The 10016-nt window shown below is 42.7% G+C and overlaps 1 pseudogene; it reads left to right on the forward strand.

The window, feature by feature from the left end:
* The first annotated feature begins 3385 nt into the window (after positions 1 to 3385).
* Positions 3386 to 5207, forward strand: LOC118641101 (annotated as a pseudogene).
* Positions 5208 to 10016: the final 4809 nt, after the last annotated feature.

Raw genomic sequence — 10016 nt, forward strand, 5'->3', positions numbered from 1 at the left:
AAATGAAAAAGTCTTGAATTCACCTGCCACAGGGAAATACCAACCAACCAATGGAACTAAACAAGTAGGACTTCAAGCCCTTTAGAATACAGAGAAGCATTTATTAACTTTTAAAATTCAGGGGGACAACTTTCACAATCAATGAGAATATTGAAAGGTAATTCAACAAAGGATACTAAATAATTCTACAGTTTAGGGGACACTTAGAGGTCAAGTTATATTTTTTCCTATTATGTGTCAATAATGCTTTGTCTGGTAAAAAGTTCACATGTAAAACAGATGATATCTATTAAAATATAAATACAGACAAGCACACATACGCTTTGGGAATAATAATAGTAATTGATAATAGTTACAATGAAATTCTTAAGAAACAAATTTGGGTAAAAATTTAAATGCTTAAAAAATGTTCTATTCATAGGAAATTGTGAAAATGCAAAAATAATGACAAAAAAATGATGTCCTAATTTGAAGCATTATAAAACTTAATAAAAATTTTGTCAATAAGTAAAATAGGCAAAGGCTATTAATGGTAGAGTTTCTAAATGGGTAATACAAATAGTCAATAAACTTGTAAAATGCATAATAAACTTCTTATCAATGTCATTGAAGAGAATAATATTTCATTTCTTACTTACTTAACTAGTACTTGATAAATTGCTGAAGATTTTATAGAGAAATAGCCTTAGTTATATCTTGCATGGAGAAGTATGAATTGATTCCATCTCTCTAGAAATCCCTTCGGTAACGTAAATCAGAAGACAAAATTTTCTAATATTTGACCCAGTTATGAGACATCTCTGTCTCATAATCTATCAGGAAAGTGATCATATATGTGAAAAACTATTTGATTTAAATAATAGATATAATGTTTAAAAATTGAAATAACATTCAATAGTTATTTCAGCCTAAGAGAGAAACTGGCAAAAGAAATATTAAGACTTATAATGGAATATTGTTTAAAAATATTTTATTTTTATTGATTTCAGAGAGTGAAAAAGGGAGAGGGAGAAAGTAAAAACATCACTGAGAGAGAACATTAATTGGCCGCCTCCTGCATGCCCCGAACTGGGGATCAGTCCCACAAACTGGGCCTGTGTCCTGACCAGGATTCAGATTGGTGACATCTTGGTGCATGGGTCAATGTTCAACCAATTAGCCACTCTGGGCAGGCTATTTTTTATTTATTTATACTTAATTAAGTTATTTTTGTTACAAATGTTTCTCCCTTTTCACCCACTGACACCCTCTTCCTAATCCTGTCCCCACCACCAGCATTGTCGTCTATGTCCACTGGTTATGCTTATATGCATAAGTTCTTTGGTTTCTCTCTTCCTTACCCCACCCCAGATCCCCCCTCTTCTGAGGTTTGTCAGTCTGGACCCAACTTCTGTGTCTCTGGATCTATTTTGTTCATCAGCTTACTATGTTCATTAGGAGAAGGCAAGCCAGGTGCAGCCCTTTGGGCAGTGCAGAGTCCCTGCCCCTGGCCTTTGTAATTCCCTGACTTCCTCCAACCACCCAAACTACAGTGGAACTAGAAAGCCCCAAATACCCAGAGGCTTATCATGTATAATAGGCGGCTGGAACCTGGGCATTAGGCTCAGCCTTTGGAGGTGACTCCTCTGGGCCAGCACCAGTGCACATTAAATAGTCCTTTTCTAATCCTCCAAGTGTGTGCAGTCTGTCTCTTCCTGCCGACTGAATTTCTGCCACAACATTTTGGTGCATTGGCCTGGAAGCCAACAGCATCTCTGGCCCCTTGAGCCACTATTGCTGGAAGCAGGCAGGAAAGAGCCACTAATTTTGGGTTCCCTGCAAAAAAAAAGGAAGGCACATCTCTGGTGATTTCACTGGACCCTGACCCTTGCCAGGCCTGACTGTAGTCTGCCACCGCTGCACTCAAACAGACTCCAGGGAGGATAGAAAAGCCTGCCAGGATACCTCATCAGTAAGTGTCCCCGGGGACCTAGGACTGAGTTCAGGCCCACCTCTAAGGTGGAAGGGGAGCTTGATTACCCCCCAAGCGGCATAGACTCTGCACAGGATAGGGAATCCCTGGGTGGAAGTTTAAATTCTTTGTGACTGTGTGTGTGTGACCATGCTTCACAATGCCTGTTACAGAGCTTGCATGAGTCCCAACCTTCACATCTGTGGTGACCTCATATGGCTAAGGGCAGTATCAGATTTGCAGGGACATTTGTCTCCACCAGCAAACCTGATCTGAGTCAGGGGCTTATATTGACCTGCCAGTGCCAAGAGGCACCTACATCCCTGAGAGGGGAGCAGCCAGGCATACAAAACAGGAGTTTCCTCCTCTTTGTCTTATGACACTGTTCAGTGGGAGGTTTGCTTAACCATCTTAGATATCAAAGTGAAAGGAAGACTTCCTGGTGAATTAATCAGCCTCCTATATTGCAAGGGGATTCAGAAGAGGCCCCCCCACTGTCACCACCATACTCCCTGCTACCTAAGGATGAAGAACCTCACCTGCCTGACAGCCCACCTCCATCTGTCTCACCCCCACAACTGGCCACTGCATCACTGGAGCAAGGGTCACCAGAGCCAGTGGGAAGATGTCTCAGGTCAGTGACTCAGGCACCAAAACCCCCAGAATCAAGGCAATTACCACTGCAGGAGACAAGGGGTCCACAGAGAATGGGCCTTGATGGGACCATACAAGAGGGAGGATCAGTCTTCCAGACTCAGTGCCCCACCTGGGTCGACTGTAAACAACTCTTACTCACCCTATTCAACACAGAAGAATGCTGGTGGATTGTCAGAAAGCAGAAAGTGGCTCCAGACCCAGGCACCAGCTGGATATCTAGACATAGAAGCCTGGGCATGCATGAGAGGCCTGACCAGATGAGGAACCCTGCTGGGACCCAAATACAGAAGAAAGAAGAAACTGGTTAGTAAGACGTTGACTCGCCTTCCTCCAAGGGGTGAAAGCAGGGCCAAGAAACCCACAAGCATGGCAAAGACCTCTGAGGTCTTACAGAACCCGGATGAGAGTCCGGCTGACTTCTAAGAGAGACTGGGCGAGGCCTTCAGAGTCTACATTCAGAGGCCCCTGAAACCAGCACATGGTCAATGCTGCCTTTGTGGGACAGGCACAGACTGACATTAAGCAAAAGCTTCAAAAGTTAGATGGATCTGTTGGAAAGAATGCCACCCAATTACTGGAAATTGCTAATAAAGTCTTTATAAACTGAAAACAAGTGGCCAAAAAGGAGGCAGACCAAAGAATGGTATGATAGTCAGCTTTCCTAGCCGCAGCCTGGTTATGACCATCTCCATTGGTGGGACCTAAACAGAAACAACAAGGAACTAAAGAACTGAAAAGGAAAACACCCCTGCTGCATGGAATCCGGACACTAGAAAAATGAGTGCCCCAACCACCAAGAAAAAACCAGAAACTTCTGCTCTCCCCAGCCACTACTGGCCAGGCTTAGGTTTCAAGATCACCCAAGGCAAACAAATGCTGGGGGCCAAAAGGAAACAGGCAGCCTACGCCATTCTGGTTCCTGCTTCCCATCAGCAGATTAAAAAATTCCTGGGAGCAGCAAGGTTCTGTCGAATATGGATACCCAGATTTTCAGAACTTGCAAAACCCTTATATGAGGCCCTGAAAGGAGAACAATAGTCGCCCCTTATCTGGGGCCCCAATCGAGAAAGCATTTACTAAGCTCATGGAGGCACCAGCCTTAGAACTCCTAGATGTCCCCGGGAGTCCTAAACCAGGAATTTGGGCCATGGCAGAGACTGGTCGCTTACCTTTTAAAGCAAATTGACCTGATTTCGGCAGGCTGGTCCAACGCCTCCCCTGGGAGGAGGAGATCCTGTTTCCCGAGAAACTCAGCAGCAGTGTCCTGCCTGGTTTGGGCATCCCTGCTAGGCTGTGGTACTGGTTGCCTGCCTTTGAGGAGACACTGCTGCTAGTACTGGAGCAAGACCCGCATACAGGTCGAGGGGCTGACAGTGCCTACCTGGGCCAGGCGCCTGAGCTGCTGGGTAGGGCAGAGCCAGGCACCCACCTCACTGGCACCATCCACAGAGATCCAGAGTCAGTGATGTCTCTGCACGAGAACAAGGGAGCCCTGTTAGGGGTGCTGCAGTACTGGGGGACCAAACTCCCCTAGAGGGAGGTACCCCTAACTTTGCATGGGGGCCTGGGGCTCACATCCTATGCCTGAAGAGTCTCGCCAGCAGCCAGGACCCCATGTACAGCATCAAGACTCATGTGGGAACAGCAGACCCAGACCCTGAAGAGCCAAGCGCTTTGCTTTTTTGAGTAGATTCGTAGAAACCCTGGTGTGGTGCAGGGCTGAAGAGCTACCTGCTCACAGTCATGGTGGCTGCAGCCGAGGCCTTCAAGCATCCGAGCATCTACAACCCTGTGAGCTTGTTGGAGACTTGGCTAGTGGTTCTAGGGCCAGGAGAGGAAGGGCCCCATATGGAACCAGCACCGCCCAGACCCTGCACAGATTCTGTGCCTGGTAGCGAGGACTCAATACCCTTGAGGAATTGGACCCTGTTTACATGTCAGGACTTATGTGGAGTCCCTACTTGTGACACTTGGGGCATGGCTGATGTGGGCACTGTGTGTGACCCAGCTCGAAGCTCTGCTCCATGTGTCAGTCTGAACAGGCCCGGGAGTACCTCTCATCATGTCATGGCTCCTGGATGACTCATGTGGGTCCTGAGGAGCCCTGGTACAAGCCAGAGGCTCTCCTGCACCTCTCTGTGACTTTCCCTGGTAAAGACTATGATGCAGAACGCAGGGGCCAGCTGAACTCAGACCCGACTCACAGCCCGGTCCACAGCTGCTGCTATTCTGTGCTGCTCTCTGGTGCTCTGGACATCTCAATGGTCATGCCATGTGCCAGACCAAGCATTCATTGAGGGCCAATGGCACCTGGTGTAGGCCCTCACAGGCCTTCATGGGTGACCACTGCCTCCATATGATCCAGTTCCAGGACTTTAAGATCCCACAGGCTGGTGCCTGTGGTCCTTGTGGAACCTGGGGGGACTGCTCTCGGAGCTGTGGGGACAGTGTTCATCCTGGGACTGCACATGGCTCAGAAAGAAGAATGTGCACAACAGGAGGGAGGAAATATAATGAAGGAAGAATGGTGGACACTCCCAGACCACAGAATCTACATACCAGCACAATTAGCCCATCAGTTTGTCCTCTGACAACATGAACTTACCCATCTGGGAAAAAAACACCCTAGAAGCCTTATTAAGCTGGTACTACCTGACTGCTCAAGTTTCATCCCTCTGTGCCACAATCACCCAATGCTGTCCAAACCCAGAGCTCAGAGAAAGTAGAATGCATGAATCAGACCCTTAAGCAGACCATGGCAAAATTATGTCAAGAAACCATTCTTGAGGTACATAAGATGGTAACCAATAGAATATTCATTTCCCTGGGAATAACTGTACACCCTTATAAACCAGAGGACAAATCTGAATAAAAGACTGCAAAAGGGAACCCCTCAAACCAACCTGGAAAGGACCCTATTTAGTTATACTAACCACTCCCAGAGCTGTACATGGGGTCCTGGCTGCTGGCGAGACTCTTCAGGCATAGGATGTGAGCCCCAGGCCCCCGTGCAGAATTAGGGGTACCTCCCTCTAGGGGAGTTTGGTCCCCCAGTACTGCAGCACCCCTAACAGGGCTTGTTTCACTTAGGATGATACTTTCAAGGTCCCTCCATGGAGTATCAAAGGACAAGAGATCTTTCTGATTGGTGTTTTAGGCTTCTTAGGGTATATTCTTAGAAGTGGGATCGCTGGGTCAAATGGAAGTTCAATTTTTAAATTTTTGAAGTAACACCATATTGTTTTCCATGGTGGCTGCACCAGTCTGCATTCCCACCAGCAGTGCACTGGAGTCCCCTATTCTCCACACCCTCACCAACACTTGTTGTTTGATGATTTGTTGATGGTGGCCATTCTAAAAAGTGTGAGGTCATACCTCATTGTTGTTTTAATTTGCATCTCTCTGATGATTAGTGATGATGAGCATGTCTTCATATGTTTCTTAGCCATTTGTATGTCCTGTTTGGAGAGGTGTCTATGTAGTTCCTCTGCCCATTTTTAAATTGGATTCTTTGTCTTCTTTTGTGGAGTTGTATGAGCACTCTATATGTATTGGAAATTAACCCCTTATCTGATATATCATTGGCAATTATGCTCTCCCATATAGTGGGTAGCCTTTTCGTTCTGATGATTGTATCTTTCGCTGTGCAGAAGCTTTTGAGTTTGATATAGTCCCATGTGTTCATTTTCTTCTTTGTTTCTATTGCCTTAGGTGATGTGTCAGTAAAAATTCTGCTGTATATGATGTCTGAAATTTTGTTGCCTACAGTTTCTTCTAGGATTTTTATGTATTCATGAGTTACATTTAAGTTTTTTATCCATTTTGAGTTTATTCTCGTGTAGGGTGTAATTTGATGGTCTAGTTTCATTTTTCTGCAAGTAGCTGTCCAATTTTCCCAGCACCATTTATTAAAGAGGCTGTCCTTACTCCACTGTAGGCCCTTGCCACCTTTGTCAAATATTAATTGAGCATATTGCCTTGGGTTCATTTCTGGTTTCTCTGTTCTGTTCCACTGGTCTATATACCTGTTCTTGTGCCAGTACCAGGCTGTTTTGATTCCAGTGGCTTTGTAGTATAATCTGAAATCTGGTGTTGTAATCCCTCCAACTTTGTTCTTCCTTTTCAAGATTGCTGTGGCTATTCGAGGCCTTTTTTGGTTCCATATGAACTTTTGAAGTAATTGTTCTAATTCTGTGAAGTATGCCATTGATGGGGATTGTGTTGAATCTATAGATTGCTTTGGGTAATATGGACATTTTAATGATGTTAATTCTCCCAATCCATGAACAGGATATGTGCTTCCACTTTTTTATGGCTTCCTCTATTTCTTTTTTCAATGACCCTTAGTTTTCTGTGAATAGGTCCTTTATTTCTTTGGTTAAGTTTATTCCTAGGTATCTTAATTTTTTTTGCTGCATTGGTAAATGGGATTGTTTTTTGAGTTTCTCTTTCTGTGAGTTCATCATTGGTGTATAAGAATGCCATCGATTTCTTGACGTTAATTTTTTATCCTGCTACTTTGCCAAATTCATTTTTTTAAGTCTAGTAAGCTTTTGATTGAGTCTTTGGGGTTTTCTATGTATAGTATCATGTCATCTGCAAATAATGACAATTTCACTTCTTCCTTTCCAATTTGGATCCCTTTTATTTTTTCTTCCTGTCTGATTGCTGTGGCTAAGACTTCCAGTACTATGTTAAATAGCAGTGGTGAAAGTGGGCATCCTTGCCTCGTTCCTGTTCTAAAGGGAAATGCTTTCAGTTTTTGCCCATTGAGTATGATGTTGGCTGTAGGTCTTTCATATATGGCCTTTATTATGTCTAGATATAATCCCTCTATTCCCACACTGCTGAGCAATTTTATCATAAATGGATGCTGGATTTTGTCGAAGGCTTTTCAGCATCTATTGATATTATCATGTGGTTTTTATTCTTCATTTTGTTTATGTGGTGTATCACATTTATTGATTTGCAAATATTGTACCAGCCTTGCATCCCTGGGATGAATCCCACTTGGTCATGCTGGATAATTTTTTGTGTGTATTGCTGGATCCGATTTGCTAGTATTTTGTTCAGGATTTTGGCATCTATGTTCATCAGGGATATTGGCCTGGAGTTTTCTTTCTTTGTTGTGTCTTTTTCTGGTTTTGGAATTAGAATTATGCTGGCTTCATAAAACGAGTTTGGAAGTCTTCCTTCTTCTTGAATTTTTTGAAATAGTTTGAGGATAATGGCTATTAGTTATTCTTTGAATGTTTGGTAAAACTCCCCCATGAAGCCATAAGGGCCTGGGCTTTTGTTTGCTGGGAGAGTCTTGATTACATGTCAATTTCTTCTGTTGTTATTGGTCTGTTCAAGTTTTTTCTCTTCCTGGTCCAGTTTTGGGAGACTATGTTTTTCTAGATATTTGTCCATTTTGCTTAGATTGTCGAATTTGTTGCCATATAATTGTTCATAGTAGTTGTTAACGATCTTTGTATTTCTGTGGTGTCAGTTGTTACTTCTCTTTCATTTCTGATTTTGTGTATTTGGGTTCTCTCTCTTTGTTTCTTGGTGAGCCTAGCTAAGGGTCCATCAATCTTGTTTACATTTTTTTAAAACCAGTCATTTATTTCTGCTCTGATCCTTACTATTTCCTTCCTTCTACTTGCGCTGGGGTTTTCTTTTTGTTTGCTCTCTAGTTCTTTAAGTTGTGAGGTTAGATACTCTATTAGAGATTTTTATTCTTTTTTGAGGTAGGCCTGTAGTGCTATGAACTTCCCTCTCAGAACTGCTTTCGCTGCATCCCATAGATTTTGTGTTGTTGTGTCTTCATTTTCATTGGTTTCCAGGAAGTTTTTGATTTCTTCCTTGATATCCTCGGTGACCCATTCATTGTTTAATAACATGCTATTTAGTTTCCATGTGTTCAAATGTCTTTGTATGTTCTTCTTGCAATTGATTTCTAGTTTCATGCCATTGTGATCTGAGAAGATGCTTGATATAATTTCAATCTTCTTGAACTTGTAGAGACTTAGTTTGTGCCCTAACATGTGGTCTATCTTTGAGACTGTCCCATGTGCACTTGAGAAGAATGTGAATTCTGTAGTTTTGGGTTGTAGTTCTCTGTAGATATCTATTAAATAAATTTGGTCTAGTGCTTCATTTAGAGTCTCTGTTTTCTTGCTAATTTTTTGTCTAGAGGATCTATCCAGTGATGTCAGCGGGTTGTTGAAGTCCCCTGCTATGATTGTATTGCTATCGATTTCTCCTTTGAAGTCCTCCAGAAGTTTTTTAATATATTTTGGTGCTCCTATATTGGGTGCATATATGTTTATATATGGTTATATCTTCCTGTTGGATAGATCCTTTCAACATTACGTAGTGGCCTTCAATGTCTCTAATTATGGCCTTCATTCTGAAATCTATGTGAGTATTGCTACCCCAGCGTTTTTTTCTTTTCTGTTTGCTTGGAAGATTTTTTTTCCATCCCGTCACTTTCAATCTATGTGAGTCTTTTGTTGTGAGGTGGGTCTCTTGTAAAGGACATATGGATGAGTCATGCTTTCTTATCCAATCAGCTACTCTGTGTCTTTTGATGGGAGCATTCAGTCCATTTACATTTAAGGTGATTATTGATATGTACTTATTTATTGCCATTTTTGTTTAGTGTGGTTCTATTTTTCTTCCTATTTCTCCTGGTAATTACAGCAGTCCTTTTAACATTTCTTGCAGCACCTGTTTGGTGCTAATGTATTCCCTTAGCCTTTTTTTTTGTCTGGGAAGCTCTTTATTTGACCTTCTATTTTGAATGACAGCCTTGCTGGATAGAGTAGTCTTGGATTCAGATCCTCGTTTTTCATGACCTTGATTACTTCATGCCCTTTCCTTCTGGCTTACAGTGTTTCTTGTGAGAAGTCAGCTGAGAGCCTTATGGGGTTTCCTTTGTAGGTAACCTGTTGCTTATCTCTTGCTGCTTTTCAGATTCTCTCTTTGTCTTTAATTTTTGGCAGTTTGATTACTATGTGTCTTGGTGTGGGCCTGTTTGGGTTCTTCTTACTTGGGGCTCTCTGTGCTTCTTGAACTTGAATGCCTCCTTCCTTCACCAAATTAGGGAAGTTTTCTGTCTCTATTTCTTTGAATATATTCTCTCACCCTTGCTTATTTTCTTCTTCTTCAGGGACTCCTATGACGCGAATATTATTCCATTTCCAGTTGTCCCACAGTTCTCTTAAGCTGTCTTCCTGTTTTTTTAATCGTTTTTTCCTTTTGGTTGTCTGATTGGTTGATTTTTCTAGCCTGTGTTCTAATTCACTGATCCGGTCCTCAGTTTCCCCTACTCTGCTTTTTAGACCTTCCAATGTGTTTTTCATTTCTGATACGTCATTCTTCCTTTCTTCCTGTTGGTTTTTAATTTCCAACTGGTTGATTT

This window comes from Molossus molossus, unplaced genomic scaffold (genome assembly GCF_014108415.1).
Source record: "Molossus molossus isolate mMolMol1 unplaced genomic scaffold, mMolMol1.p scaffold_m16_p_25, whole genome shotgun sequence".
In the NCBI taxonomy this organism is placed as follows: Eukaryota; Metazoa; Chordata; class Mammalia; order Chiroptera; family Molossidae; genus Molossus; species Molossus molossus.